Below are 9,078 nucleotides of genomic sequence, written 5' to 3'. Positions count from 1 at the left end.
TTTATGGTCAAAGGGAAATAAACCCTCGCTTTTTCATTGTTGCATTTTGCATGATGTGAGTATAGGTTCTGGGGTTTAAACATCATAGCTTATCCCAGCCAAGTTGCAAACAAAAAGTAATTCGTGTTGACATCTAGCTCGAATTGAGAGTACTAATCATTGACATTATTCAAGGGAACCCTTTACTTGCATTTATTTTCAATACATGCTGGAAACGCACCATGTTTGCTAACCAATAACTCAATTAGTTCAATGGTCAGCAAAGTCCTTAAGCATTTTGTGTACGAAACAAAGTTGGTGCCTCACTCTGCAGATATGTGGGCTCCTATCCCTGATGGAACTCATTCCCAAAGTACTAGAAAATGCTAAAAACATTATATTTAGCATCACTTAGTTGCCAGGACCAAGCTGCTTGAGAACACACTTGATGGTGTAAAGAAACCCCATGCTTGTGTCAAAGTGAAACCCTCATGCTGTATTGAGATCTGCTGCTGTTGGTGCGAAGGGGTACTTCCCTCCTGCTGCTGAGAACATCCCTCCTGCTAAAGGCCGAGTGGTGTCAAAGGTAAGCTTGTCGATGCAGGCTACGGTAGGTGGCATTAACGGTTTGCATAATTTCCACTCATCATAGTGAAGAGGCCTTGTCATCCAAGTCCCCCTACTTCTCGGCTTAGCAGGCTTTTCTGTTAGAGGTATTCGCTTTATCACATGATTGTCAGGTCCCTGCTGGTTATTGGATACCTCCTGCTGCTGTGAAGGGAAACTTGCTGCCTATGTAGACTGAACCATCCTGCTAAATTTAAGGGTAACCTCCTGCTGGTGTGAACTGAAAGTATGCTGCTTGTGTGAAGCTGGACATCCTGCTAGAATCAGGGGATAATCTCCTGGTTGTTTCTTACCTGCTTGCAATATTTACTTGAGGAAGTATTTGGATTGCCTTTCCAGGTTATCTCGGACTACGGGGGTTAGGGTTAAGAACAGCTGTTTGTTGAAAGACTGGTTTGATGAGTTTTATTCAACTGATGGAAAAGAAGTTTGTTTTCTACCGTTCTCGACAAATATTTAAAATACCAGAACATCCCTGGCTGGTTAATATGGATTCTGATATTTCTTCAATTTGTATGTTTGTTTTGACCTCATGGTGGATGTAAACTCATGATTTTGATTCTTTGATCGTCTGATACTTTCATATTCTCTCATGTGATCTGGTGTGAACTAGTGGCCTCTATTTAACGTTGTTTCAATAGACGTGAAGCATAATTCAGTAGAGATCTCCATTTGGTTCTTTCATTTGGTTGATTATCCTTTTTTTGTTTGTTCAATCCATACATGACACTTTAAAGGGGTATCCAGCATGTTCGTTTAATGTTCTGAAGGTGTGAGAAAAGAATCTGTTATGTGTCTGCAAATTGTGCCTCAAGGTGCTGAGAGAATCCCAAGAGTGCTGAGAGGTGTTTTCCTTCCTGTGTGCTTCACGTCTTCAGTTGCAGTGAAAGAGAATCTTCGGAGTACAGATATGTAGTGAAGTGTAAGTCTACATTCTCTTTCTATAGTCACCACTTGTTCCGAGGCTTATATACATACATTGGTGCCAGTTATGGGTCCATGACAGAATCTTTGTTGATGGTCAAGAGGAAATAGGCTCCCATATTTTTCATTGTTGCATTTTGCATGATGTGAGTATATAGGTTATTGAGATTTAAACATCATAACTATCAGCCATGTTTGCAAACAAAAAAGTAATTCGTGTTGACATCTAACTCGAATTAATCCTAATCATTGACATTATTCAAGGGGAACCCTTTTCTTGCATTATTTTCTAATCACATGCACAAACATACCATGTTTGCTAACCAGCAGCTCAATTAGTTAATGGTCAGCAAGTCATAAGCATTTTGTGTACGAGCAAGTTGGTGCCTCACTCTGCGAATGTGGGCTCTAATCCTGATGGAACTCATTCCCAAAGTACTAGAAAATGCTACAGAAACCGATATCATTGTATCGCTTGTTTTGCCAGGACCATGCTGGCGAGAGAACACACTTGATGGTGTAAAGGGAAACCCCATGCTTGTGTCAAGTGTGAAACCTCATGCTGTGATGAGAGATCTGCTGTTGGTGCGAAGGGTACTTCCTCCTGCTGCTGAGAACATCCTCCTGCTAAAGGCCAGTAGTGTCAAATGGTAAGCTTGTCGATGCAAGCTCCTGGTAGGTGGAATTAACGGTTTGCATAATTTCCACTCATAGAAAGGAGCCTTGTCCTCAAGTCCCCTACTTCTCGACTTAGCAAACTTTTCTGTTAAGGTATTCCTTTATCACACTTGATTGTCCAGGTCCCTGCTGGTGTGGATACCTCCTGCTGCTGTGAAGACACTTGCTGCCTATGTGAACTGAACCATCCTGCTAAATTTAAGGGTAACCTCCTGCTGGTGTGAACTGAAGTATGCTAGCTTGTGTGAAGCTGGACATCCTGCTGAGAATCAGGGGATAATCTCCTGGTTGTTTCTTACCTGCTTGCAATATTTACTTGAGGAAAGTATTTGGATTGCCTTTCAGGTTATCTCAGACACAGGGGTAGGGTTAAACAGCTGTTTGTTGAAAGACTGGTTTGATGAGTTTTATTCAACTGATGGAAAGAAGTTTGTTTTCTACCAGATTCTCGACAAATGTTTAAAATACCAGAACATCCCTGGCTGGTTAATATGGATTTCTGATATTTCAATTTGTATGTTTGTTTGGCCTCATGGTGGATGTAAACTCATGATTTTTGATTCTTTGATCGTCTGATACTTTCATATTCTCATGTGATCTGGTGTGAACTAGTGGCCTCTGTTTAACGTTGTTTCAATAGACGTAGAAGCATAATTCGAGTAGAATCTCCATTTGGTTCTTTCATTTGGTTGATTATCCTTTTTGTTTGTTCAATCCATACATGACACTTTAAAGGGAGTATCCAGCATGTTCGTTTAATGTTCTGAAGGTGTAGAGGAAGAATCTGTTATGTGTCTGCAAATTGTGCCTCAGGTGCTGAGAAGAATCCCAAAAGAGTGCTGAGAGGTGTTTTCCTTCTGTGTGCTTCGTCTTCAGTTGCAGTGAAGAGAATCTTCGGAGAAGTACAGATATGTAGTGAAGTGTAAGTCTACATTCTCTTTCTATAGTCACCACTTGTTCCAGGCTTATACATACATTGGTGCCAGTTATGGGTCATGACAGAATCTTTTGTTGATGGTGAAGGAAATAACTCCCTATTTTTCATTGTTGCATTTTGCATGATGTAAGAGTATAGGTTCTGAGATTTAAACATCATAACTATCCCAGCCGTATTTGCAAACAAAAAGTAATTCGTGTTGACATCTAACTCGAATTAATCCTAATCATTGACATTATTCAAGGGAACCCTTTTCTTTGCATTATTTTCCTAATCACATGCACAAAACATACCATGTTTGCTAACCAACAGCTCAATTAGTTAATGGTCAGCAAAGTCATAAGCATTTTGTGTACGAGCAAGTTGGTGCCTCACTCTGCGAATGTGGGCTCTAATCCTGATGGAACTCATTCCCAAAGTACTAGAAAATGCTAAAACCATTATCATTTGTATCCACTTGTTTGCCAGGGACCATGCTGGCGAGAACACTTGATGGTGTAAAGGGGAAACCCCATGCTTGTGTCAAGTGAAACCTCATGTAACTGTGATGAGAGATCTGCTGTTGTTTGTGCGAAGGGAATTTGCTTCCTCCTGCTGCTGAGAACATCCTCCTGCTAAAGGCCAGTAGTGTCAAAGGTAAGCTTGTCGATGCAAGCTCCTGGTAGAGTGGAATTAACGGTTTGCATAATTTCCCCACTCATAGAAAGGAGCCTTGTCCTCAAGTCCCCTACTTCTCGACTTAGCAAACTTTCTGTTAAAAGTATTCCTTTATCACATGATTGTCAGGTCCTGCTGGTGTGGATACCTCCTGCTGTTGTGAAGGAAACTTGCTGCCTATGTGAACTGAACCATCCCTGCTAAATTTAAGGGTAACCTCCTGCTGTGTGTGAACTGAAGTATGCTGCTTGTGTGAAGCTGGACATCCTGCTAGAATCAGGATAATCTCCTGGTTGTTTCTTACCTGCTTGCAATATTTACTTGAGGAAAGTATTTGGATTGCCTTTCCAGGTTATCTCAGACACGAGGTAGGGTTAAACAGCTGTTTGTTGAAGACTGGTTTGATGAGTTTTATTCAACTGATGGAAAGAAGTTTGTTTTTCTACCGTTCTCGACAAATATTTAAAATACCAGAACATCCCTGGCTGGTTAATATAGTCGCCAAGGATTTCTGATATTTCAATTTGTATGTTTGTTTTACCTCATGGTGGATATAAAACTAATGATTTTGATTGTTTGATCGTCTGATACTTTCATATTCTCATGTGATCTAGTATGAACTAGTGGCCTCTGTTTAACGTTGTTTCAATAGACGTAGAAGCATAATTCAAGTAGAATCTCCATTTTGAAGTTCTTTCATTTGGTTGATTATCCTTTTGTTTGTTCAAATCCATACATGACACTTTAAAGGGGTATCCAGCATGTTCGTTTCCAATGTTCTGAAGGTGTGAGAAGAATCTGTTATGTGTCTGCAAATTGGCTGCCTCCAGAATTTGCTGAGGGAATCCTAAGAGTGCTGAGAGGTGTTTTCCTTCTGTGTGCTTCGTCTTCAGGTTGCAGTGAGAGAATCTTCGGAAGTACAGATATGTAGTGAAGTGTAAGTCTACATTCTCTTTCTATAGTCACCACTTGTTCAAAGGCTTATACATACATTGGTGCCAGTTATGGGTCCAACTGACAGAATCTTTGTTGATGGTCAAGGGAAATAACTTCCCGATTTTCATTGTTTACATTTTGCATGATGTGAGGTATAGGTTGTGAGATTTAAACATCATAACTATCCAGCCATGTTGCAAACAAAAGTAATTCGTGTTGACATCTAACTCGAATTAATCCTAATCATTGACATTATTCAAGGGAACCCTTTTCTTGCATTATTTTCTAATCACATGCACAAGAAGCATACCATGTTTGCTAACCAGCACAACTCAATTAGTTAATGGTCAGCAAGTCATAAGCATTTTGTGTACGAGCAAGTTGGTGCCTCACTCTCTGCGAATGTGGGCTCTAATCCCTGATGGAACTCATTCCCAAAGTACTAGAAAATGCTAAAACCATTATCATTGTATCCTTGTTTGCCAGGACCAAGCTGGCGAGAACACACTTGATGGTGTAAAAGGGGAAACCCCATGCTTGTGTCAAGTGAGGAGCCTGTATGCTGTGATGAGAGATCTGCTGTTGGTGCGAAGGGGATGCTTCCTCCTGCTGCTGAGAACATCCTCCTGCTAAAGGCCAGTAAGTGTCAAAGGTAAGCTTGTCGATGCAAGCTCCTGGTAGGTGGAATTAACGGTTTGCATAATTTCCACTCATTAGAAAGGAGCCTTGTCCTCAAGTCCCCTACTTCTCGACTTAGCAAACTTTCATTTAGAAGTATTCCTTTATCACACATGATTGTCAGGTCCCTGCTTGGTGTGGATACCTCCTGCTGCTGTGAAGGAAACTTGCTGCCTATGTGAACTGAACCATCCTGCTAAATTTAGATGGCTAACCTCCTGCTGGTGTGAACTGAAGTATGCTGCTTGTGAAGCTGGACATCCTGCTAGAATCAGGGGATAATCTCACTGGTTGTTTTTCTTACCTGCTTGCAATATTTTACTTGAGGGAAAGTGTTGGATTGCCTTTCAGGTTATCTCAGACACGGGGGTAGGGTTAAACGGCTGTTTGTTGAAAACTGGTTTGATGAGTTTTATTCAACTGATGGAAAGAAGTTTGTTTTTCTACCGTTCTCGACAAATGTTAAAATACCAGAACATCCCTGGCTGGTTAATATGGATTTCTGATATTTCAATTTGTATGTTTGTTTGGCCTCATGGTGGATGTAAACTAATGATTTTGATTCTTTGATCGTCTGATGCTTTCATATTCTCATGTGATCTGAGTGTGAACTAGTGGCCTCTGTTTAACGTTGTTTCAATAGACGTAGAAGCATAATTCCAGTAGAATCTCCATTTGGTTCTTTCATTTGGTTGATTATCCTTTTTGTTGTTCAATCCATACATGACACTTTAAAGGGGTATCAAGCATGTTCGTTTAATGTTCTGAAGGTGTGAGAAGAATCTGTTATGTGTCTGCAAATTGTGCCTCAAGGTGCTGAGAGAATCCCAAGAGTGCTGAGAGGTGTTTTCCTTCTGTGTGCTTCGTCTTCAGTTGCAGTGAAGAGAATCTTCGGAAGTACAGATATGTAGTGAAGTGTAAAGTCTACATTCTCTTTCTATAGTCACCACTTGTTCAGGCTTATACAGACATTGGTTACCAGTTATGGGTCCCACGACAGAATCTTTTGTTGATGGTCAAAGGAAATAACTCCCTATTTTTTCATTGTTGCAGGCATTTTGCATGATGTGAGGTATAGGTTGTGGTAATTTAAATATCATAGCTATCCCAGCCATGTTACCCAAACAAAAGTAATTCGTGTTGACATCTAACTCGAATTAATCCTAATCATTGACATTATTCAAGGGAACCCCTTTTCTTGCATTATTTTTCTAATCCGTGATGCACAAACATAGGCCATGTTTGCTAACCAACAACTCAATTAGTTAATGGTCAGCAAGTCATTAAGCATTTTGTGTACGAACAAGTTAGTGCCTCACTCTACAGATGTAGGCTCTAATCCTGATGGAACTCATTCCCAAAGTACTAGAAAATGCTAAAACCATTATCATTGTATCACTTGTTTGCCAGGACCATGCTGGCGAGAACACACTTGATGGTGTAAAGAAACCCCATGCTTGTGTCAAGTGTGAAACCTCATGCTGTGATGAGAGATCTGCTGTTTTGGTGCGAAGGGGGTACTTCCTCCTGCTGCTGAGAACATCCTCCTGCTAAGGCCAGTAGTGTCAAGGTAAAGCTTGTCGATGCAAGCTCCTGGTAGATGGAATTAACGGTTTGCATAATTTCCACTCATAGAAAAGAACCTTGTCCTCAAGTCCCTACTTCTCGACTTAGCAAACTTTCTGTTAAGTATTCCTTTATCACATGATTGTCAGGTCCCTGCTGGTGTGGATACCTCCTGCTGCTGTGAAGAGGGAAACTTGCTGCCTATGTGAACTGAACCATCCTGCTAAATTTAGGGAGTAACCTCCTGCTGGTGTGAACTGAGAATGTATGCTTGTGTGAAGCTGGACATCCTGCTAGAATCAGGGGATAATCTCCTGGTTGTTTCTTACCTGCTTGCAATATTTACTTGAGGAAAGTATTTGGATTGCCTTTCCAGGTTATCTCAGACACGGGGGTAGGGTTAAACAGCTGTTTGTTGAAAAACTGGTTTGATGAGTTTTATTCAACTGATGGAAAGAAGTTTGTTTTCTACCGTTCTCGACAAATATTTAAAATACCAGAACATCCCTGGCTGGGTTATTATGGATTTCTGAATATTTCAATTTGTATGTTTGTTTTGGCCTCATGGTGGATGTAAACTAATGATTTTGATTCTTTGATCGTCTGATACTTTCATATTCTCATGTGATCTGGTGTGAACTAGTGGCCTCTGTTTAACGTTGTTTCAATAGACGTAGAAGCATAATTCAGTAGAATCTCCATTTGGTTCTTTCATTTGGTTGATTATCCTTTTTGTTTGTTCAATCCATACATTTACATCTTTAAAGGGGTATCCAGCATGTTCGTTTAATGTTCTGAAGGTGTGAGAAGAATCTGTTATGTGTCTCTGCAAATTGTGCCTCCAGGTGCTGAGAGAATCCCAAAGGTGCTGAGAGAGTGTTTTCCTTCTGTTGTGCTTCGTCTTCAGTTGCAGTGAAGAGAATCTTCGGAAGTACAGATATGTAGTGAAGTGTAAGTCTACATTCTCTTTCTATAGTCACCACTTGTTCAGGCTTATACAGACATTGAGGTGCCAGTTATGGGTCCACGACAGAATCTTTTGTTGATGGTCAAAGGAAATAACTCCTATTTTTTCATTGTTGCATTTTGCATGATGTGAGTATAGGTTGTGAGATTTTAAATATCATAACTATCCAACCATGTTGCAAACAAAAGTAATTCGTGTTGACATCTAACTCGAATTAATCCCTAATCATTGACATTATTCAAGGAACCCTTTTCTTGCATTATTTTCTAATCACATGCACAAACATACCATGTTTGCTAACCAACTTTAAGCTCAATTAGTTAATGGTCAGCCAAGTCATAAAGCATTTTGTGTACGAGGCAAGTTGGTGCCTCACTCTACGAATGTGGGCTCTAATCCCTGATGGAACTCATTCCCAAGAGTGCTAGAAAATGCTAAAACCATTATCATTGTATCACTTGTTTGCCAGGACCATGCTGGCGAGAACACACTTGATGGTGTAAAGGGAAACCCCATGCTTGTGTCAAAGTGAAACCTCATGCTGTGATGAGAGATCTGCTGTTGGTGCGAAGGGGTACTTCCTCCTGCTGCTGAGAACATCCTCCTGCTAAAGGCCAGTAGTGTCAAAAGGTAAGCTTGTCGATGCAAGCTCCTGGTAGAATGGAATTAACGGTTTGCATAATTTCCACTCATAGTAAAGAAGCCTTGTCCTCAAGTCCCCTACTTCTCGACTTAGCAAACTTTTCTGGTAGGAGTATTCCTTTATCACATGATTGTCAGGGTCCCCTGCTGGTGTGGATACCTCCTGCTGCTGTGAAGGGAAACTTGCTGCCTATGTGAACTGAACCATCCTGCTAGAATTTAAGGGTAACCTCCTGCTGGTGTGAACTGAAGTATGCTGCTTGTGTGTGAAGCTGGACATCCTGCTAGAATCAGGGATAATCTCCTGGTTGTTTCTTACCTGCTTGCAATATTTACTTGAGGGAAAGTATTTGGATTGCCTTTTCAGGTTATCTCAGACACACGGGGTAGGGTTAAACAGCTGTTTGTTGAAAGACTGGTTTGATGAGTTTTATTCAACTGATGGAAAGAAGTTTGTTTTCTACCGTTCTCGACAAATATTTAAAAT

The 9,078-nt window shown here is 40.6% G+C and overlaps 1 long non-coding RNA gene across 1 annotated transcript; it reads left to right on the top strand.

Moving 5' to 3' along the window:
- The first annotated feature begins 6,232 nt into the window (after positions 1-6,232).
- Positions 6,233-6,857, top strand: LOC124265330. Its single transcript, XR_006895424.1, has 3 exons — positions 6,233-6,313; positions 6,489-6,494; positions 6,827-6,857. It is a non-coding gene; the product is annotated as an uncharacterized LOC124265330 (long non-coding RNA).
- Positions 6,858-9,078: the final 2,221 nt, after the last annotated feature.

The sequence above is a fragment of the Haliotis rubra genome, unplaced genomic scaffold (assembly GCF_003918875.1).
Source record: "Haliotis rubra isolate DU_JTF1 unplaced genomic scaffold, ASM391887v1 Scf970, whole genome shotgun sequence".
NCBI lineage: Eukaryota > Metazoa > Mollusca > Gastropoda > Lepetellida > Haliotidae > Haliotis > Haliotis rubra.
The sequence above is the reverse complement of the archived record's forward strand: the minus strand, read 5'-3'. Positions and strand labels throughout refer to the sequence as shown.